The sequence below is a fragment of the Acinonyx jubatus genome, chromosome C2, assembly GCF_027475565.1.
Source record: "Acinonyx jubatus isolate Ajub_Pintada_27869175 chromosome C2, VMU_Ajub_asm_v1.0, whole genome shotgun sequence".
Lineage (NCBI taxonomy): Eukaryota > Metazoa > Chordata > Mammalia > Carnivora > Felidae > Acinonyx > Acinonyx jubatus.
In genome coordinates, this window is record NC_069384.1 from 5,285,755 (window position 1) to 5,309,795 (window position 24,041).

Here is a 24,041-nt window from a genome sequence, read left to right on the forward strand (position 1 = left end):
GAGTGGCCAGGCTAAGTGAAAGGTATACTGCGGATCACCCTGCTATTTTCGTAACCGTCCCTTACTTTGTATGGTTTCAAAATTGTAAGTTAAAGAGTAGTGGGAGTACATAGCTTTTGATGAAGTGACCATTTTCAGATTTTCAGAAACAGAGGTAAGAAACCATTGCTTTGGAAATGATTTCCACTTCAGAAAAGGGATGCGTTCAGAAAAAGCTCTTTGCTATTTCACAGTAACAGTAGAGAGGTTTCTGCTGTGTGACGAAAGCCATAGAAGGGATGAACTTGTAAGGACTGGAGGTCTAGCTTTTTCTAAAGGCTGGGAACTCGCTCTTTAAGCAAAAATAGAAATAACTTCTGCACACTGCCTCTTCTTGGAAACAGTATTTCACCGTCTCTTCCCAGACTGTACCCTTGCCACTGTTTCAGGATTAAATGATCAGGTGTCATACTCAACGTTTTCATATCTAAGATGGATTGTTCCCTTCAGAAGGTCCTTTGGAGAAGAATGTCTGGGATTTCATAAGCTCTGTTATGTATCTGGGGTTTCAGAAGCTCTGTGTTAAGAATGGTCTAATAACCACCATTATTTAACACACATTATGTATTTATGTTATATTTACTAGTACGAGAGAGAAAACAAGGAATAAAAGTAAATTCTTCTGCAGGGTCTGTTTGTACATGCTATTACCGTGCTCCATAAAGAAAAAAGAACTTTAATATTTCAATCCATTTTGGCATTTTTAATCTTATCACTGGATATTGTCATAGAGCATGAGAATATATATATATACACACACACATACATACATACATATACACGTACTGGTGCAACCTACATTGTCTGACTGTTGTTTGTTGAAAATTCGTATTGGTTTTATGTAACATCTAGAGGAGAAAACAGAGATCCAGAAGTTCCATGGTTTACTTTAAGTAAGGAGACAATAATCTTTTATATTCTGATGTGTTGAGTTAGAGCCTGGGGCATTTTCTTAATAATCCAGAGTTTTAACCATGAGCCACGTTTTAAGAGGAATGAGTACATATCACGAAAATTAACAGGAGAACCTCGTTCATGTTCCCCGGGCTGATGATGCATCGCATGGCTCCCTGGCTCAGTGACGACATACGGTGAGAGAAAAGGTGATTCAGGAATTGTAAACAGAGTACAAGGGACTGAGGCAGCAGCTTTATCCTAATTCTTTGGGAACAAGGAGGACGGTTGTTGGATTTTCTTCGTACTTGCCCTGTTTCTCTTAAATTATTTCAAGATGATGCTTTCATGTTTTGAAAGGCAAATTTTTGAAGAGAATTGTGTGCCTCCTAGTTCACACCCAGCCGATGCCTGCCTCCGCTTGCACAAATGGCCTCGGATCTTCCGTGTGGATTCTGTATACCGTCTATCACTGCGTTGTTTAGCGAGCAGTTCTGAGACCAGAGTGTTGAAAGTTTATGAAGTGCTTTTCTGTTACCTCTTCCGGTGTAGAGTTTGGTTTCTGGAAAATACTTTATTTTCAACTGCACTTATGTTTTCTTCATTGTTGCATACATTTTCCAGTTTTTAAGTTCTCCTTCTAAATATGTTATTTTTCTTGTATTCTCTCCATGTATTCAACACCCATATGCGTGTTTTTGCTCTTAGGTTTTTGTTTGTTCCCAAGATGGAGTTTATTTTCTTAACCATTGTGGTTCCTGCACTGGGATGTAAATAGTGTGCACATATGTTTGGAGGTGGTAATTTCCATCCTGTCTTGGCAAGATGCCCTGAAGCACCCACCTCTTTCTGTCCAGGGGCAAGTTACATCTCTTTATTTTTTATTATTTTAGATGTTTATTTATTTTTGAGAGAGAGGGGGAGAGAGAGAGAGCACAAATAGGGGAAGGGCAGAGAGAGAGAGGGAGACCCAGAAACCAAAGTAGGCTCCAGGCTCCAAGTTGTCAGCACAGAGCTCAACATGGGGCTCAAACTCATGAACCGTGAGATCATGACCTGAGCTGAAGTCAGACACTTAACTGACTGAGCCGCCCAGGTGCCCTACAAATGACATCTCTTTAGAGACACTGTGTGACCTCACCATCTACCACTATGATCTGTGTTCTCTGTGGTTAAGAATTACCTCTCTACACAGCGTGAGATTTAGTGGTATTCATGGCAAAGAAGAAAAGACAGGAAGAGAAGGTATGTTGAGTGAATTAGAGTATGTAATAGAAGACAGAAGCATGCCAGAAGACAGACAAACACTAGTGAGAGAAAAAAAGAAAGGTGTAGTAAGAAACAGTTAGAGGAGGGGAACATGAGAGCCCCATTGATGCCCCATCGGGCCTTGTTGTCAGAGAAATTTTGGAGGAAATAGTCAGCACTGGACAGATCTGCTGTCCCCTCCCTGAAGTTCTGAGAGCGGCCACCAGGGACGCAGTTCATTGTGCTAATGCACAGGCACTATCCAGGCGTGACCCAGAAAGGCTAAAGACTACTACTCCCAAAGCTTATAACTAGAAAATGATATAAATTCACTACAAAAAGGTAAAATGTGCAGTAATATTTAAAGATTATTTAAAACTACAAGCTGATGACTCTTTCCGTTAAAATAACCAAGTAGTCAGAAGCTGATGCTTCCCAAACGCTGTCCAGTTAGAGGACAGATCTATAACATTTCTCCTGGTGATCAGTGACATGGAATAATGCGGTGTGAAGAAAGCCTGGCACGCTCTCCTCTTCCCTTTCTTTTTCAAGCTTTGACGACTATTGAATTTTGCTCTCTCTGCCCATTTAGACTCCAGAACATCACGAGATGGCCACATTTCCAACAGCTCTAAGTAATAGATGTAAGATTGGGAAGGACAGTGAGGATGCCTGTCTACTTGCCATTGTATCCCCAACGAACAGCAGAGGGACTACACTGAGTAGGTGTTAAATTAACACTTGTGAACGAATAGATGAGAAAGAAAATCGACTCAATCATTTTTGTGAGTGACAAATAACAGGGCTCAGTTAGGGTAGGATGGACAAAATGCCTTTCTTCTCCTTTGCAATCACTGAATGGAGTTCGGCTGGAAGGAGATCTTTGTGCGATTGATTCAAGCACATTCGCCATCCTATTGCAAAACCGTGCAGCCTGTCTCCCTCTCTGTTCTCATTCTAGAGGACTTCTTTCTGTGTGCAAGCCCTTTTTTGATAAAAACAATACCTCAATCTGATACCTGCTAGGTGGCAAAGTGGCAGTTGATATGTAGTCAGAGGGGCAAGGGGCTAGTTTTGGTGGAAGTAAAAGACCCTAACTTTATCCGATGAGAATTATAAATTCATAAACTTGTGGGGTGTTTGAGCTGAAAGGGACATTAGTGATCTGATTTTGGTTCAATCCTTTCCATTTTTTTGTAGTTGATGAAAGCTTTTCCTTGAGGAAGTGGTAAAGTTGCTCAACCCAGATCATGTTTATTTTGCTTATCTGTGTTAAGTAACATGCATGGCATTTAGAGTATTTCTTTTTCAAAGGGAACTCTCACGTGTTACTCTGATAAAGAAATTCATGTAATAACTTGCCTTAAGCTTAATTATTTGAAGTTTTAATTGTATTTATGTGAAAATGTATTTTTAACATCAGTCCTTAACAGCTGTGTTTCCTTGGGGCTGTCAGAAAATTTCTACTATATTTCTTTATCTGTAAAATGGACACAGAAATATTTGCTCTTTTCCATTCTCCTTTCTTGGGTGTAGCTGAGGACCTGTGAAAACACTTTATAAACTGTAAAGTAATATACCACATACAGAATTACATAAATTCATAGAATTTTATTATCTATACAAATAAACCTGATCTTTATTATTAATACATGTATGCACAATACAAAATGTTTCTGATAAATTTTTTTAAATTGGAATTTTGGGACGCATGAGTGGCTCAGTTGGTTGAGCATCTGACTCTTGATTTCAGTTCAGGTCACGATGTCACAGTTCATGGATTTGAGCCCCACTTTGGGCTCTGTGCTGACAGTGTGGAGTCTGTTTGGGATTCTCTGTCTCCCTCTCTCTCTGCCCCTCCCCTGCTCACACACTCTCTCTCTCTCTCTTCCTCAAAATAAATAAGTAAACTTAAAAAATAAATAAAAATGCGGATTTTATGGAGTGTTTGGACTGTAGAACAACCATGATGTGATTTTTCTGAAACCAAAATTTCTGACTTTTGTTTTAATAGGTAAATAAGCATGATACTAGTTCTTGAACAACTTATTATTTAAAACTTCAGCTCTATTTTGATTCCGAAAAGAAAGATTAGGGGTGCTTGGGTGGCTCAGTTGGTTAAGCGTCCGACTCTTGATTACGGCTCAGGTCATGATCGCACAATTTGTGAGTCTGAGCCCTGCATCGAGCTCCATGCTGACAGCGCAGAGCCTGCTTGAGATTCTCTCTTGCTTTCCCTCTCTCTCTACCCCTCCTCACCCTCTCAAAAATAAAAAATAATAAAAACTTAAAAAAATAAAAATGAAATAAAAAAAGATTAATTAGAAGGCAATATCTAGACATGTCCGACTACATAGCTAGAATATTAGTGATACAAGTACTAGCCCCTCCGAAACTAATAAATTTCCCCCTAAATTTGATTGCCTTTGATTGAAGTATGGCCCATACTTTATTACCATATTAGGTTTAGCTCTGTCCATTAGCGATGTCGTAGCGATTGTTTTTTGTTGTTGTTTTTAATGTTCAGGGGTTAGTTTTAGAGTCCTTCAGAAAAAAAAAAATTCCAAGCATTTCTTACAAATTTGCTTTCCGGTCTGGTTTTGTTTTGCTTCGAAATGTGCATATGCCGTTTTTATAACTTCACAGCTTATGAAGTCATCGTGCTTGAGCCTTTGTTCCTGGTTTTTAATGTGATCCTCTTTGATCATCTAACAGTTTGCACTGGCTGGCCGCTGTATGTGAGGCGCTGCATATCGAGCGGGTCTGCGTCCGTGTCCGTGTCTGCTCTTCCTTGTCAATCTGCACCCACTGCGTGTTGACATTTGCCCTTGGGGTGAGCATGTGCAGGCCCCCTGGGAAATCAGGGACAGGCCCCTGGCTCTGAGTGAAGTGCACAAAGAGGAGACGTCATTCCTCCTTCAACGCCCTCCTGGTGAAGAACGGAAAGTCAAATCTCCTAAGGCCACTGAAAGTGGGCAGATGTCTACCCGCTCTTTCTCCAGCCTTATGGGTAAAAGAGAAGCAGTCTTGGAGAAAGACCTTTTGCTAAGCAGTAGGTTGCTGGGGAATGGTAGCAAGGCTTTGTTTTATTTTGAAATGTTTGTTTGTTTATTTTGAGAGAGACAGAGAGAGAGGGAGAGAGAGAATCCCAAGCAGGCTCTGTGCTAATAGCTCATGCACTGTGAGATCATGACCTGAGCCAAAGTCAAGAGTCAGATGCTTAACCAACTGAGCCACCCAGGCGCCAGGTGTGACATCATCTTGGGTGTCTGGGCTTACTGTCCGTACTCCTTTTAAATTCTGCTTGGTGCTTTATTTTCTTGGCTTTATGGCTATAGATGACTGTGCTCTTGGAAACAGGGTCGAACAAAAGCCTTTCCGTTTCCCGTGTAACACGTGAGTCTCATTGAAAAACATCATCTTCCAAAATAGGTAGAATTCAGGAGAGCAGGGAATGACATTTTCTCATGAGAACGAGTTGCAATTCGAAGAGGAAGCCATGACAACTCTGTGTCTCAGACATTAGCAGCTTAACTTGTTCAGGCCCTGGTTCCATTTTTACCAAATCCTTACTACTTAGTAACCAAACCTTTACTCAGAAATGCATCATTCTGCCCTTATTCCTTCTATTGAACTCTTGTTTTTCTGCGCGTTTAAATGCCAGACTATTTAGTCAGCATATTTTAAATTTGATTAAAGTAATCTATCCTTGGGATCTTGGTGCCATTACTGGTTTGCATTTAGCAATTATAAATAAGTTATTCTAATAAGCAAAAACAGGCTGTTTGGATCTTCTACTTTGTCCCTTTGGGTTAGGAATAACATAGTAGTTCCCATTTAAGGTGTGGATAAAGCGTGAATCTCAACATATTCCGTTTCATCAACTTCATTATTCATTTATTTATTTTCCAAAAGTTACAAAAACAAATGCCCATTTACGTTCCCAAGTCAAACAGTTCCAACTGGTGAATGCCCAAAGAGTCTCCTTCCGTTCCTGTTAGTGTGATCCCTACGCATGCTTCCCTATGCCAAGATTAAATACGATAGCCCGATTTAGGATTGTTCCACTTTAGGGAAAAAAAATGGGTGACACATGTATCTCCACTCATTTTTTCCCCAACTACATTTAGCACATAACCTGTGGATTTCTGGCCATGAAGTTCCAGGGTTTGGTGCTTTGGTAGAGCAGTTCAGTAAGGAGGCATGGAACAGACTGTCTAAAGGGCACATCTGACCATCTCCTATAAATGAAAATTATTTTAAACAATGAGAAGCACACATTCGAAATGCATGAGTTTACTACATGAAAACAGCAGGGTGTATGTAAATATCTGAATGTGGTGTCTGTCATCTCGAAGTCAAATAGAAGAGCTGCCTGTCTCAATGATAAGACTATTGTCTGAAATCAGACCCTGGTATTTACTAATGATTGATGCCATTTTAACAAGGAAAGTCTATTTTCAAATCAAAGTATAGCTTCTCTAATGATATGCTTCATATTTGTGGATAATGTTTGAGTAACAGTGGGGCAAAAATGCATTGTTTTCCTCCTTTGACTGCTACCAAACCAGTATCTTCTACATTATACTTGGGGTTAATATTTTGCTAATACAGTGAGGTCAAAATATGTTTTTCCTCCTAGAAAACCACCCTTTCCTTTGGCCGTATATGTGGACAGATTTTGGTGTGCGGACATTTTGGTGTGTAGAAAGGGCTACTAACTCTTCCAGAGTTGCTGCTTTCAGTCAATAATTGATCCTCAAATACGGTTTCGTGCTTCCTCTTTGCTCTACGAGGGCAGTGGGTCAGCAGCTCCCATTGGCGTTTTCTGTCTTTATCAGGGAATCCACGGGCAGTCGTAGGTTCCAGGAGACGGTGTGAAACCTTCAAAGGGAGGATCTTATTTGCTGGGATACCCATTCTTTATTGCTTATCTGAAAACCAGATGCCATAGGTGCTGTCGCTGCCCCAGTGCACACGAGCTTGGCAGTTGAGACGAGTGGTGAGGAAGCCTTGACCATGCCCGTTTGACTTTGAGATGAACCACAGAGCGGTTCATAGGATTGGTTGCACGTTTTTGAAATGCAGTACATCCGCAGCAAAGCTTCCGTAGTGAGCCTTGAAGAGCCCTGGAAGAAACGCAGGCTGATTCAAGAGTATTACATTCGATTTTTTACTCTACGGTGGATAATTTGGTCTCTCTCATTTTTTTAATGGTTCTCTGCATTGTTTTTAGCATCTTCCTGAATGAAAAAGAGCCAAATATAGCTACTTGGCTCATTTCATAGATCCGCACTTTGATTAATAGTGTTATCGGCGAGGTGCTAAAAGTCAAGGATGCTGTTACCACCATGCGCACGGGGACTGGCTCCGTGAAGCGGGGTGGGATTTCACGTGAGGAGTGCTGCGTATCGCAGTCATCAAGCGACCCCCTGTGTGACCTTGTGTGACGAGCGGAGATCCCCAAAGAGCAATTGAATCAGCACAGCTCAAGCTGGAAGTTTCTGACGGCCGCCTCCTACCTTAGCCACAGCCTCGTCTCTCTGGAGCACAAGCGTTCCTGTGAACAGGTGGAGAAATTGAGGGACCCCAAGCGTTCACCAAGTGGAGGGAACTCACGATAGCATTTGCCACTTAACGTGTTCCCTGAAATCCAGAAGGCAGAGTTGAATGGCAACTGGCGATTGTAAAGCGACTGAGAAAGGTCTGAAACAATAGAATTCTCTTTAGACACCAGCAGGCTTTTTCTCCAAGTGGTAGGAGTGAATATTGCAGGCGTCTCTACCCTTCCCTATTCTCAGCAAAGGGCAAATAAACCAGTTAAAAATAACCGGACAGAGGTTTTAGCATGTGAGGATACTTGCCTACTCTGTCCCCTTTGTCCACCGTTACGAGGTACAATGGCACAAGGCTACAGGTTTATACCAGGGCTGAACTTCTGACAGGTTCTGGCTTTAGCCGCACACACGGTTGGGGTCTCGCCGTACTTCACGTGGGATGGGCTCAATCCTTTTCCGCTGATCCTCAACCTCTCTCTTTTCTGGGTGTCTCAAAGCCTTCCCAGCATATCCACCACCTGTGAAATGGGAAGCCGGTCGTGGGGTGCCGTCGCAGCCACAAAACTAAATCACGCACGGGGCCTCACCCTGTGTCTTGCAGAGGAGAACACGAGAGCTGGCGTGGGGTAATGTGTTTCACTACCTCTTTTCTTTTTCTTTTTTTCAGTAATAAGATCTTTTTATTTTCTCTTTGTCTTTCTAAAAAATATTCAAATAATTTTCATCTGATAACAAAATGCTACGCGTCTCCCTTGCATCATTTAAGAACTGCAAAGAAATCCCTCTCCTTCTCCCTCCCCTCTCCCCCTTCCTTTCTGTTCTCTGTTCCGTCTTTTTCTTTTCCTCCCTGTTCCAGGCCTGGGGCGTGTGAACTTCCAGAACTGGCCAGAGGGGACAGCGAGCGTGAGCGTGAGATGTCCCTGTCCCGGGGCTGGTTCTTCCAACACTCTTCAGAGCTTCTAATGGGAAACTTGAGCTGTTTTGAAATATCCAAGAACAGTTTTCCTTTAACAGCCTAGGGAAGAGAAGTTCCGCCAGTCAGTGGCCTAGTGGTGATGATAAACTGTAGTGGTAACCAATGCTAATCGGTCCACGACGACGATAAATACATGTTGAACTCAGAGCCGAACCTCAGTGAGTCCCACCAGATTCGAAGTCACAAGGTAAAGATGCTATCTGGCTGTAAAGCGACAGCAACAACAGAGCCAGATCTTATCTCTGTGACTTGAACAGTCCAGGGGAAATGGAATCCTGATTAAATACTTCAATGAAAGAGAGCACTCTCTCTCTACTGTCTCTCTCCCTCTTTCTCTCTCTCAAAAATGAATAAACATTAGAAAAAAGGGGGAGCGCCTGGGTGACTCCGTCGGTTGAGCGTCCCACTTCGGCTCAGGTCACGATCTCGCGGTCTGTGAGTTCGAGCCCCGCATTGGGCTCTGTGCTGACACCTCGGAGCCTGGAGCCTGCGTCGGATTCTGTGTCTTCCTCTCCCTCTCTCTGAAAAATGAATAAACATTTAAAAATTTTTTAAAAAAGACCAACCATCGGTGACAAAGATTTGGATTCAAGATTTCAGGGTATTTTTGTCGGTGAGTTTTTAAGCTACCTGAGGGGGATAATAGGTGGCCACAGCAGTGGCCGTGGATGGCGTGGTCAGCGTGGGGCAGCCCCTGGAGAGCATTAGCATCTGTTCCCTGGCTCGTCTGGCTATAGCGGTCAGCTAGGGAAATGCGCTGTCTTGTCATGAATGCATGTTAATACAGTCTTCTTGGATAATGCAAGAAAGCTAGCAACAGAGGTGACTGCAATTTGATTTTCAAGAATTGTTCCCACCTCTGGTCAGATAAATTAGTTAAGACATGGAAAAACACTATATGCTGATATTAACACTCACTTTTTCTTAGTTGGTAAATGAATGCACTGTGATGTAAAAAATCCCCAGCTTAGTGGATAGCTTCTTTTAAAAATATAATTTATGGAAAAATCGGCTAATATACAGTGTGTAAAGTGTATGTTTTGGGGGTAGATTCCTGTGGTTCATTGCTTACACACAACAGCCAGCGCTCATCCCAACAAGTGCCCTCCTCTATGCCCGTCACCCATTTTCCCCTCTTCCCTACCGCCCCATCCACCCTCAGTTTGTTCTCTGTATTTAAGAGTCTCTTATGGCTTGCCTCCCTCCCTCTCTGTTTGTAACCATTTGCTCCCCTTCTCTTCCCCTGTGGTCTTCTGTTAAGTGGATGGCTTTGAATTCAGCGCTGCAACTCATTAGCGGTGTGGCCAGGAGCAAATCTGTCTCTGCCACCCTAGTTTCATCTTCTAGAAAAACACCTACTAAAGCCTCTTACTGTGGAAGGTTGCTGGGAGGTAGGAGATTTCTATCCCAAAGACGCCTGTGTCCTCCCCAGGACCTGTGAATATGTTGGGTTCCATGACAAGTGGGGGGTGGGGTGGGGATGAAGGTTGCGGGTGGAATTAATATTGCCAATCAGCTGTCCTTCCAATAAAAGAACAGTTTCATGCAAGATTCACAAGTGATCATTGTTAGATGACCCTCGTTGCCTCAGGGCTGGAAGATGGTTAAGGTGGGCCACGGAGGGTAGTAACCAAGTGTCATTTCCCACGTGAAGATGAACAGAAGCTGAAATACCACTGAAGCCAGAACACAGAGCACACAGGGCTTACTGCTTCCCTCAGACCAGAGCTCGAGTGTTCAATTACGGTGAATTACCTGACCCATCAACAAGAATGTGGAAATACACAGACAGGGCAATAAATCTAAATCTAGACGACTAAAGCGAAAGATGAATTAGCTCAGAAGTGACAGATTTTTCCATCTTTTTCTTATCACCTGATGAATGTTTCCCCAAATACCAAAGAGGTCTTCTTTGATAAAGCCATGCCAGCAAGTGGATTTCTGCCCTCTCCAAGGCAGCTGGCCCAAACGTCCATCGCTTTCCTTCCTGTAGATCTTGACGTAAGACCAGCAGGTATTTAGCGATTATAGACCCTTTAGCATTGCACACATAAGATACCAAGTTGAACATCTCAGACTATGTGGTTGTAGTGAATTCTGGCGATGAAGATAATTTTTAAAAATTTTGAACTTAAGAAAGCCTAAGTCATAGGCACTAGAAAGTCTCATCTTGGTCTTTGAGTTTGGCTACCATGTCTCAGAATCACCTGGTTCAGTAAGTCTGGCCATGATGGACTTGATCTGTGTTATGGGGTTAAATCCTATCCCCACACCTGATTTGGGTATTGAAGTTCTAACCCCCAGGACCTCAGAATGGGACCTTATTTGGAAATAGGGTCATTGTAGAAGTAATTAGTTAAATTAAAATGAGGCCACGTTTGGGTAGGATGGGCCCCTAATCTAAAATGACTCATGTTCTTGGGGTGCCTGGGTGGCTCAGTCGGTGAAGCATCCGATTTCTGCTCAGGTCGTGATCTCGTGGTTCCTGAGGCTGGGACCCATGTCGGGCTCTGCACTAACAGCCTAGAGTGTGGAGCCTGCTTCGGATTCTGTGTCTCCCTCTCTCTCTGCCCCTCCAACCACCCCGCCCCCATGCCCATGCTCTCTCTGTTTCTCTCTCAGAAATAAAAACATTAACAGTATTTTTTCATTAAAAAAAATCAATAAAATGACTCATGTCCTTATAAAAGGAAAAATCTGGACACATGCACACACACACTCAGAAAGACGGGGGTGGGGGGGGGGGTGGGGCGGGGAAGTCACGTCAAGATGAGTTACGCCACCATAAGCCAAAGAAGTACCACGACTTAGCAGAGGAGCCTGGAACAGATCCTCTCCGAGAGAACTTCAGGGGGAGCATAGCCCTACTGACTCCTTGATCTCTGACTTCTAGCCTCCAGAACTGTGGGTAAGCTACTGTATTTACAGTACTTAGTCGTGGCATTCCTAGAAAGCCATTGTCACCCCAGCAGCACACGCCCATCAAATTCAACCCACAGGTGCTCAGGCAGCTCAGACACTTAGGCACATTATCCCATAAAAAACAGGAAAGGCGTGACATCTCGTGAAATAGCTAGTTCTAACATCTTTATTAATCATTTAGCTTGTCTGGGGCTTGAGTTTTATTCATCTGCTAATTGAGGAGGCTTAGTTTTTCTGAAATCTTTCCATTTGCCTACCCCCGAGGGCAATAGAACATAAAACCCCAGAGAGTTGGGATTTGCCCAAAGCAGCCCACTCCCAGCTTAAGTGATCTGTGAAACCCTGTATTAAGTCTTGAAGACTCGTGTGGATCTAATTCTTTTCCACATGGCATGTGTTTGCTTTCGTATTAAATCATATTTGCAATTGCTTATCATCACCTAATGTTGAAGCACTAATGTTATGATCTGTACTTATACCCTAGATCCATATTCCTTTACACATTATCACATGTCCCAGTTCCTGGCACCTCTATTGGAGAACAGTAGGGCTGCACTATCTGTGGTGCCTTCCAGCCCTAAAACCCTGGACTCCTGGGACTGTTCATATATGGCTTACATCATTAAAGACCAGATTGTGTCTCTGTCTGTGAGGCCCCCAGATGAGTCCCCCTTTGTCTTTGTGGATGCCAAATGCACACTTCCAGAATGAGTTAATATAAAATTAAAGTACCACTCATTGAAATGATTTCACTGGCTTGTATGAAAAACAGGTGTCTGCTGGGTGGCTTCCCCCTAAGGCACTTTGATTAGGGCAAATTGCTGAAGGGATCTGTTCATTTTGTGTATAGAAAATTAGGATAGTGGGGGAAGATGCCTCAAATTAGATTCTGTAATCATCTGCCACTGCTTTTGCCACTGAAGTCGTTTGTGACCGAATCACTTACTGACAGAGACATCACACACAGCCTCACAGCCACAGTGAGGGAGGAGCCACCCCTGGAACTGGGCATTGCCTTTAGCTCTGCTCAAACCCCTCTCAACCTGGCAAGTTTCCTCCTCTGTGAAATTGGGGAAACAATTCATCTTGGGTCTGCTGTGAAGACTAAATACAATCATGCAGATCAAATTTCTTTCATAAACTTGAAAGGGCCAGATAGCTATCAAAATTACTATTTTGTCATCCTTCCTTCCTTCCTTCCTTCCTTCCTTCCTTCCTTCCTTCCTTCCTTCCTTCCTTCCTTCCTTTTTTAAAGTAAGATTCATACCCAGCACAGGGCTTGAACTCATAACCCTGAGATGTAGGCCTGAGCTGGGATCAAGAGCCAGATGTTTAACCAGCTGAGCCACTCAGGTGCCCCTATTTTATGCATTTCTAAATAGACCCAAAAGATATTGATGGGATTGCCAGTGGGGCTGACATGCCTTGTGCTCAGGGCCCTTTAGTCTGTAATGAACTTAACCAAGAAGGATGAGATACCAAGAACAGGACTCTCAGGCTTCAATTAATGTAAACATTTTTGGGGAGAATAGCGGTGACTCCACGCTAAGACTAAAGCAGTGTAGACACCTGTCAGGAAAGGGGTGAATAGGTGTCAAATACACTTTTCAATATAGGACAGTGTGACCAATCATTTTCTGAGGAAGACAGTGAGTTTGTACTGTTGAAGTACCAGCAAACTCAAAAGGGATAATGCAGTGTATTAAAGGTGAAATCGAATGAACAGAAAAATTGGGTGCACTGGTTACTTGTCTACAGGTACCAAGACTTTGATGATGGTAGCATCCAACTCCAACTCAATTTGATTTTAGTGATTATTAAAAAAAAGAAGGAAGGAAAGGAGGGAGGGAGGGAAGAAGGAAAGAAGGATGGACGGACAGACAGGTCTAGTTCTTTTGATTATGTGGAGGTGAACTCTTCAAGTATTGGACACTTACAGAGTCAGCAGGTGAACACAACATATGTGTCTTTCAAATAAATGTATAGTGTGATATCACACGGGATGGGGACCTTACAGCAATTTGTTGGGGTCTCCATGTGTGAGGGACCGTACTATAGATACTAGCTATATACCGTTAGTGAAAAAAATAAGAGAGAGAAATACATCGTCTCACGAAACTTATATATGTTATATACAGAAATATAGACAAATGATCACCTAATAGTGAGGTGACGATATATGCCCGGAAGAAAGATAAAACAGGTAAAAGGCTGAGGAATGGTGGAGTGGTACCATTTTAAAGAGGCTGGTCAGGGAAGGCCATAAAAAGTGAGGGAGCAAGGAAAGGGGCCTTGGGAAATGGAGGAACAGGTTTGTAGGGAGTAAAAATAGCAGGTCAGGAGCCCGGTCATGGTCCTAGAAAAGCCAGGACCCCCAAGGAGGTCAGTGAGGCTGAAGGAGAGCAAGTAAGAAAATGAAGACAGAAGAGTTGAGATCTGAGTGTGACAGGACCAGGTCATGACAAGTCTTGTAGGACTTGAGGCAACACTCTGAGTGGGATGGATTTCACCTGGGGAGCTATTGAGAGCAAGATGGGGAGGAGAAGCATGCCCTTCCACAATACCAGCGTCTCCCTCTTCACCCAGCCGTGGCCATGGTGCGTCCTCTTCTCCCGTAGTGTCTCCCACCCTGGACAAGTGAGGAACAGTGATGGTCCCGTGAAAGTAGAGTTCTGAGAATGTTCATGCTGTAATCCATCCTAAAGATGACCTTTCTTTCACTGACCCCCTAGAGGCCTTTGGAGCTGCGGAACCACCGTCTTGCTTGCTCTTGTATTAGTTCCTATAGATTCATGCGTTTCGTATCTTTGGAAACCTACTGAAGATCCCTAAATGAGGGCCTGCTTTCAAAACCCGCATTTCGCACTTGCACACAGAAGCCATGTAACAGAGCTTCGCTACCGTGCAACAGAACACTAAGTTTAATGCCTTTTTAAAAAATGTATTCTCATGAGAAAAGAAGCAATTCACGGATGACCTCAATGAGAATAAAATCGGTACATTCTCAATGGAGACAGTCTTTATATATCACAATGAATAAAAATAGCATAATTTTTTAAAAGGAGAACCCAAGAATTAAACTGGAAAGGGAAGCAAAACTATGAAACTCACGAGATTAATACTAAATATAACATACTTGATGGAAACTCATCATTTTGCCCTCGTCCTCTGGGACAGAAGTCATAACTTTATACAAAGACAGAGGGCTGCCGGATTAAATGCGGGATGCTCTGTTAAATTTGAATTTCTGACAAATAGTAAATAATGTCAGTATAAGCATATCCCAAGTGCTTACACTCAAAATTGCACATCATCCGAAATTCAGATTTAACTGGTGTCCTGCGTTTTTGTTAGCTAAATCTGGCAGTCCTACAAAGAAGAGGCAATTGACTCATGGTCTCTAGACTACGAAGAGTAATTGCTGAAGTAGCAGCAAGAGGTTATGTTGAGTCTTCTGTATCCACCATTGTCTTTGACCTTGCTCTGCTTAGGAAGAGCAGCCTTGGCTGCACTCCTTCCATATGCCTCTCCAGGTCCCCTCTGTCACCTGTCTCCACCCTGCTTTGGGCACCTGGTGGCTAGTTGCCTCAATGGGCTCCCTGGTCATCTTGTTCCCATTGGGCTCAGCTAATGGGAAACACCAGTAGGAGACAGGAAGGCAGGGAAAGAGTACTGTCAGGGTATTTAATTTTTTTCACCAGTTCCTTCCCTGCCATGTTGTTGTGGCTCCTTTTGGGGTCTCATTCACTCTTTGGTCCTAGAACAGGTAACAGGTTTGAGCTGCTGTTAGCCCGAGGGCAGTACTTTGTAAATTGTCCCTTTTTAAGATTCTCCTCAAATTTCTGAGCCTAGGGTGTTATCTCTTTCCTGCTGAAAACATAATCCAGGAAAGGATATGCAGTAGATATCCAAGGTCACGTGTATGATCTGTGAGCGTGAAAGCGTGAATTAGAAAGAAAAAAAAAATAATAAAGAATTGGAAAGAAAATGGCAGAGTTGGCATTCTGGCTGCGCCATTCAGATGGTGAGGTCCTGGTGGGCACTTAATCTCCTTTATAAAATGGATATCTGCTCCTGAGAAGTTCCTGGAAAAAATGACTAGAAATAGAAATCTTAACCAGCTACAAAAATAAAAATAAAAATAAAAAATGAGCTCTGTGGAAAAAAGCAATTTATCACTAGAATGCCCACGTCCCCATAGAATAAGACCGTAAATCCTGTATTTATAGAACATGGGTTTTTAAGAGGCTTTTTTCAGAGAATCTAGAAATTTAGTAGGTGAAAAGAAAAAATCGACCATTCACATCTTGCCTTATGCCATTCTTTCCTGCAACCCCTCCTTCCTGCTTGTCCCTCACTGTGTTACTGAGTTCTCTTCCCTAAAAATGGTGCTCAGCACTTCACCTCTGGCTCAGAACTTGGATGAGTCCTTTCAATGCAACTAGTAGGTTTTCGAGAAATATTTGCTAAATTTAATTGCGTTTCTGCTCCTTTGACCCAATTGTCTTAGATGCGGTTGGGAGACAAGCAAAAGAGAAATAGCTAAATCCCCTAATAATTATTTCTCTAAACTTTCGCAGAGAATTAGCCAGCCTATTGAAGCATGGCTGATCCCACACAGTAGAGAAGATGCACACCAGGCCAGTGGGTGGATTCTTAATTAAGATCAGGGCTCTTTTATTTAGAGGCTGGCCCAAATCAGAAGATCCTAGCTACCATCATCATAGATGTAGGAGGGTTTCAGGAGTTCTTTGGTTTTGTTTGGTTTTACTTTGAGTATCCAGGCAAGGTTGTTGAAGGGCAGGAGAGCAATCACTGAAGAGATTGACTGTTCTTGTCAGAATTCTTCAGCCCTGATAAATTTGAGGGCTAGAGTTTCTTTGTACTGTTGAGTGAAGATTCCTTAGCAGATTTCTCCATATCTGCCATATTGTGTTTTACTCTCTCCTGCCATCTGATTACATAAACAGATAGAATAGTTTCTTCTTAATCTTTTATAGTTTGCAAGTATCTGTAAGTGTATTTCATTGTAGTCTGTTTTCTAGCTTAGTAAATTTAACTGATTTCATTTTGTACCGAATTGATCTGTTTTATTCCCAGCTAATTTTTCCAGGAATTATTACCCATCCCAATTATGTACAATGTAAAGCTCCAGCTCTCTTACTTGGTACAGGATGGGCTGTGTATCACATTGTTATACTGAGAAACTCTCTTGTGTTCTAATCAATCTTCCCTCTTAAGACTGGCTTTTTGGCATTCTTTGGGTTCTAAAATTCTATTTGAGAATTACTAGAGTGTTTATTCTCCTTTTAATATTTTCTACCTTTTCTCAATACTGGTGATGGATACTACGTACAATCTTTTATATTATAATGTAGGCATATATAACCTTAAACTATTTCTTTTAGATCTGCCTATAAATTCTGAACAACTGTTCAGCTGTTTCTTGATCATCTCCACCAATTTCTCCCAGTTTTCTTCTGGTCTTACAGAAATTGTGTGTCCAAAATACCCTTGTGTAAAGGGAAGGGAAGTCAAGACCGTCTACCTTTGAAACCTCTACCATGGGTCATTCACTATGTTCAGTTCTTTATATGCATTACTTTGCTTAGTCTCCACAGGGGTCTTGGAGAGCAGATGGTGTTATCACTATTTTTTTTTTATGAGGAAACTGAGGCTCACTGAAATAGGTAGGATAAGCCTTCCAAGGTCACTGAGTCAGTAATGGTGGGATGAGACTATCACCTAAAAGTGATCATAGCAATCCTTATGATGACAATAGCTAACATTTCCTAGATTCCCACTGTGACCCAGGCTCTGTGTTAAGCATTTAGGAAACCCAACAATAACCAAATGTTATTAATCCCATTTTCCAAATGAGGAAGCTGAGGCTAAGCAAGGTTGAGTCCCATTGGATCAAACCCAGGCTCAACACCAATCCCACACACGTTCTTCCCCTACATCCTGTGTTATACCCTGTGCTCAACTTTTATGAGTATCTTGGATGACACCCCAAGGATTATCTCCTTGAAAATCTAATTATTCATATTTCATAATTATAGTAGTTTGAAATTTCATGGCATTTCAACAGAGCATGGTGGCATTTCCCAGTATTAGCTGGAAATACGGTAGAAATATTAAGCTTCTGTTTGGTGACACAAAGCTGTGCAAAGGCAAATGTATATACCTGATTTTTATGGGAAGCGAATATCCTAATTATCTTTAGATCTGAGTTCCTTGGAGCACAAGTGCGCAATGTTGAAGTTTTGTTGAGAGAACAGTGACATATATGATAAGTGCTAACTGTAGCAGATTTTGAAAGCATGGTTTGCATTGTTGATGTGCATTCAGTCATGGAGAATAAATGAGTTAAATGCTTGCTGGAGGAAGGCCAGTTGGAAGTATACCATTCAAATGATTTCTGGTATGCTCCCATGAAAAGGGAATGATTGCCTTCTAATTAAAACATTCATTGTTATCTTCTGGACACTGGGTGCCCCACGGTTTAGATCTAAAACCAGCTGACTTGGGAACCCTGTACTCCACCTTTTTCAGCTTCTCTACCCTATGTAAGTGGCATGGGGGCCTCTCACTGGTGTCCCATGGCAGGGCTTGAAGGAAAGATACATCCTGCCACTAAAGACACATAAGCAAGGGTAAGGGATCAGAACAGGTGGGAACCATCTGTTCTGGGGGTGGGAAGTGAGCCTTATGCTCAATTATTTCCCTTTTCTTATTTTTATATAATTGGTCTTCACTGACCTGCATTACTGTTCAAGGCATACAAATACAAAGCAAACCAAGTTTTTAATTTAAATGGAACTGATCCCCATTATGTGTAATACATACCTAATAATTTATGCATTATAAAATAGAATTTACCAATGACACTGGAGCTCTGGAATAACATTTTTTTTTCTTAAAACAATGAAAAAATTTGATTTATTCAGACGACATTTATTGAGTGCATATTAAGCACCAATCACTGTTCTAGGTGTCTGGGATACTTTAGTAAAAAACCAGACAAAAATCTTCCCTCCTGTGACTTCTTCTGGGGAAAAGCGTACCTCCATTAAGCACAATCAATATACAGATGATGCTGTCTGTTGGGGGGTGAGCACCATGGGGGACTGAAATGCACAGGGCTGAGAAGAAGAGTTGTGAATGACAGTTGGCAGGGTCGCTGTACTAAAGAGGGGCAGGCAGCCAAAATGGGCCTCATTGAGAAAGTGGTGTTTGAGGAAATGCAAAAAGGAGAGGTAGAGGAAATGTATTTGAGGGCAAGGAGCAAATCGAGGCAGGCCTTAGAGCCAGGATGTGACTGGCATGTTTCAGAAATGACACAGAGGCTGGCAGGGGGCTGGGTTGAATGAACGGAGCGGGGCAGTAGGGTTACAGGTAGCTCAGAGAGGAAGTGGAGGGCCAGGCCTCATAGGGCATTGCAGCTCTGTAAAGTCTTTGTGGCGTGGGGAGCCACTGTGGGAATTTGAGCAGGGGATTGACTCTGTTTTAGAAAATACAGTGGCTACTGAGTGGAGAAAAGACAGTGGTGGGCACGGGCATGGCTGAGACTAGAGATGGGGGACCGTGAGCAGGAGCCCTAGTAAAGGACAGGATGGTGGTCACGGCATCGAGGTGGGCAGAAGGGTTCACATTCCCGGCACAATTTGATTGAATGGGGTTTACTGATGACCTGGGTATGAGGTGTGAGAAAAAGAGCTCAATTAACAATAACTCCTGATGCTTTCGATCATTTACTGTCAAGTGGGAAAATAGATTTTTTTTTTCCTGGGAAATCTTTATTCTTGTAAAGAGAATTACATTTGAAATGTGCATAACCCCAGGGCAGGGGCAAAGAGTATGGGGCCAGAAGGAAAGCAAAGAAAGATTAATGGCTAAGCCAAGTCCTTCTCTGTGCCAGGAGCTTCGCCTACACTCGCTCACGTGTCCATTTCCTCTGGGCCATCCAGCTGGGGTACGTTACTCCAGTTGGAATCCAAAGAATTCCAGGCAGAGCTCAGATCTTTTCTCAGCAATGACCTGGCAGTAAAGTGAGGGTAGGGCAGAGGGAGGAGGGGCCCCAAGGACACCCCTGCCCTTCCCTCCTTCCTCTTTACTCACTGTCCCTTGTACCTCCTGACCAGGAGTTGGATGGTCCACCATTGGCCTCAAAGTGGCAAAGTCATGGTGTTAAGATCCATGTAATGGAGCCATCCTATGCAAGTTTGGTTAAATAAAAAATAAAAATGTCTAGACTCCAATTATAGATCTAGATTTTTTTCTAAAGTTTGTTTATTTTGAGAGAGAGAGAAAGGGAGAGAGTGCACATGAGTGGGGGAGGGGCAGAGAGAGGGAGTGAGAGAGAATTCCAAGCAGGTTCTACGCTCTGAGCGCAGAGCCCGACGTGGGGCTCAATCCCATGAACCATGAGATCGTGACCTGAGCTGAAATCAAGAGTCGGATGCCTAACCAACCAAGCCCTAAAGGTTCCCCTCGATTTTTTTAAAAATGAGCCACATTTATCATGCACAACACTGTTCTTAGCAAATCAGACAGACCTACAAAGTCTTACATTGCATCCTGGTTGAAACAATTCATCTTTCACCTTTGTTTACATTTCCAAAATTTATGAAATGGAAGTTTGGGGGTTTTTTTTGCATATTTTATGGCATGATTTTTTTTTTAAAGTGTAGATCTAGAGAAGAGTGTGCCGTGGTTTTTGACTATCCAATTACATATGAGTATAGCATTGTGGTAGAGTCTCATACAGTATTCTTTGCACATAGCTGGCGAATCTCTGTGAATTTTCTTTCAAATCTCCGGGAACTATCCTGAACACGTCTTTGTTGCCTTTTGCTGGGGAGATATCTAGAATTTAAATTGTGTTTGCTGAGGATGATTCTGGAAATGGAACCAAGGGAAAACAAGCCATTTTATTAATCTTTGGGTGTGCGTGGGAGTCGAAGCAGAGAATAATAAAATTAAGGTGTTCTTTGTCACTGTGGAAGCTACAGTCAGGATAATTCTCCCTCCCTCCCAGGTTAGAGGTTTCCCAGCAGTAATCTCGAAGGGAACTCTCATCAGAATGGTGTCCATGTAGGATCATTTTCCTTTCCTGCCTTCTTTGGGTGGATGGATTTCTCCTCTTCTTTTCTTTTTTTTTTTTAAATTTTTTAATTTTTATATTTGAGAGAGAGACAGAGACAGAGACAGAGAGCAAGCAGTGGAGGGGCAGAGAGAGAGGAAGACACAGAATCTGAAGCAGGCTTCAGGCTCCAAGCTGTCAGCACAGAGCCCAACACAGGGCTTGAACCCATGAACTGTAAGGTCATGATCTGAGCCAAAGTCAGACACTTAACTGACTGAGCCACCCAGGTGCCCCTGAAAGTTAACCATTTTAAAATGAACAGTGCAACGGCACTTGGTTCTTCCACCATGTTGGGCCGCCATCTTTCCCCACCCGCGGTGCTGGCAGACCATCAGCCTGCGTTCTGTCTTCATGGGCTTACCTGTCCTGGATGCTTCCTACAAGCAAAGTCAAGCAGTGTCTGGACTCTTGCATGTAGCATGCCTCCTTGCTCACCTCGTACTGTCTGCCTGACAGGAACAGAAAACGAGGACAAGCCTGGTTGCTAAAGCCAAACACCGATGCCACCAAGGCAAGGGAGCAGGTGTTCAGAAGGAGAGGAGACCCAGTGAGGAGCAAAGCAGGAGCTCAGAGGAGCCCCTCAGGGGTGCAGCTGCTTCTCGGATGTCTGCCCTGATGTGGGCTAACTTCAAGCACTGTTTGAGGACTATGCTGTTGAGTGCACGGGCTGAAGGCTTGTGCCGCTCAGGGGATATTAGAAGGTGAAAGGAAGCATTGCGTGGCCTCCTGGTTACCCGTTTACTCCATGGAAACTCAAGCCTTCATTTTAATGCCAAAGCACTTCTCTGCTGTGGGCGAGAGCACAAGATCTGTGTGCATTTCGAGGTTAAAACATAAACTTTAAAATACTACCTTGCATGGTTGTGGGCCTCTTTTTACACTCTGACCCCAGACCCCAAAATAAAGCCAGGTAATCACAGTGGCCTTATGTCATAGTGTTTTGGGAAATTTGTGTGTCATGCTTGGTGTCATGCCAGATGGACAAAGGTCAGCAGCTACAGAGGTGACATAGCCAGCAGGAAACCAGGGCAGAAAGCTACTCACAAACGCTACTAAAGGATTTTTTGAAAGGAAGTAAAATCATGATTCATGCAAACATGAACACGAGTCAGGGATTTTATTTAATGTATTTACTAATGAGGGAACTGGCAAGACGTTACCTGGTTCCGTTGAGGATTTGGCTCATGGGACTTGTATTATCTCTAGGACAGACTCTCCCACACTGCCATGAACAGACAGAAAATGTTCGTATTGCTATCAGTCTTCTAGTAACGTCTTCCTAGGTTGCAAAAGGTTAGTCACAGGTGAGCAAAGGTATGGACGGCCAGGATGGGTGAACTTGGTAAGACACCCAGAGCCCATTTAATCATTGTTTGCCCATTTCAGTCCTTTACAATTTTTCCTGACAACATACTTGAAATGGAGAAATATTGGACTTGACCACTCACAGTCCTTAGATTTGGTCTGTCTCCAGGTAGGCTGCCTGCTGAAGGTCAGAAGATATTCTGGAAAGCAAGAACCATGCATGCCCAGTCCTCCATCCACTAGGATGCCTCTACTCCATAGAATTACTAATCCATACATGTTGGGCAATTGCGCAAATATTGAGATTAAAATAGCCTGCTTCCTGGAAAAATAAAAAGTGCTTGCTTGGTGCCTTGATGGGGAAAGGAATGCATGCTTAAATACCTAATATTTAAACTTCCCATTTGAATTTTATTTTTTTTTATTTTAGTATTACAGGTTTTTTTTTTTTTACAAAGAGAGAGAGTGAGCGCGTGTGAGCAGGGGAAGAGGGCAGAGGGGCAGAGAGAGAGAGAGAGAGAGAGAGAGAGAGACGGGGAATCTCAAGCAGGCTCCACGCTCAGCACAGAGCCCCATGCGGGGCTTGATCCCAGGACGCTGGAATCATGACTTGAGCCGAAGTCAAGAGTCAGAAGCTCAGGCACCCCTTCCATTTGACTTTTAAAAGAGCTACAGTCATGGAACTCCTTTCACGGATAAATTACCAGTTCTTGAGATGTGTCCACCAGGGCGACCAAGACATGTTTCAATTGAGCTCTGGTATTAAAATGATAAGGAAACCAGCTATGTTTTCCCACCCAACCCAGAGATGAGACTCTCTCCGTGGAGAAACAGTAATCTACGTTTATTCATGGATGTTCATAGTTGCTAAATGAGTTATATAGAAATGTTTCTGCTAAACAGCATAAGCAGTTTTATTGTATATGTTTAATGATAGTATGTCTCTATCAGGTAGGAAATTAACAGATGTTATTAAGGAGAAATTTTTCATAGTTATTTAACTGAGTAAAAACATCATGGTTTGTCAATCCACATAATACATTTTTAATGAAAAATGGCTAATAAAGATACAATTCCCATTGTAACTTCTCTCCAGAGTGTTTAGGTCAGTGACCTTACAACCAAAACAATGTAACTCTTAAATCGATGCTGCCCGTGTAGCTGGATTTTCTCTTTTAAAAACTGTAATAATACTTTAAATGACTAAAGCCACGCTTCTCCATAACAGGTTTCCAGTAAATGTTTCCGCTTCCCTCCTTACGTTGCACGCAGAATCAAAATTGAATTAAGATAAAATCTCAGGGCAGTGAAACACTTGTGGAAATTTTTAAACAGATCATTGCTGTCTTCCACGTTATGCAGAATCTTTTAGAATTCGTCCGTCCGTGTGTATGCACACGTTTGCTTTTTCACAAAACTACCTTTCATTATGTTCCTTATCTAGAAACAAAGAAGAGTCATGTGTTTTTTTTTTTTTTTAAATTAGTCACAACTAATTTATTGTCAGATTTTAGGAGATGTCTTTCACTGACAGAGTCCATCAGTATATAGCCAGCAAGTCGGATATCTTGTTGAAAATAATTCCATCCACAGGACAGCACCTCTGCCTTAATTATGTTTTCACAATTAGGCAGGCTGTGTGTCATTAGTCTCCTTGATAGCATCCCATGCATATCACCTCATTTTCAAGCTCAAGTCTGTTAGAGGCAGGCCACTCTGCACCCGCCATTCTTCTCTGTTTCACACCTATGGAAGGTGCCGAGACTTATAAATGATCTTGCTGAAATGCTTTGGGAACAACACAGGGCCCTCACACAGGATATAAACAAAGGGAATCAAACATTCTAGAATCAGAGCATTTATTGCCCTCCCGTCAGGCCCAACCTCTGGGACCATCGGATACCTTTTGCTCTAATTCTTTGTGAAATGGTTCCAGAGAATGGGAAAATGC

General features: G+C 42.6%; 1 protein-coding gene across 2 annotated transcripts in view; it reads left to right on the forward strand.

Annotated features, from left to right (window-relative positions):
• DSCAM (DS cell adhesion molecule) overlaps positions 1-24,041 on the forward strand; it is a 693,896-nt gene that overhangs the window by 313,964 nt on the left and 355,891 nt on the right. The gene's annotated exons all lie outside the window — the stretch shown is intronic.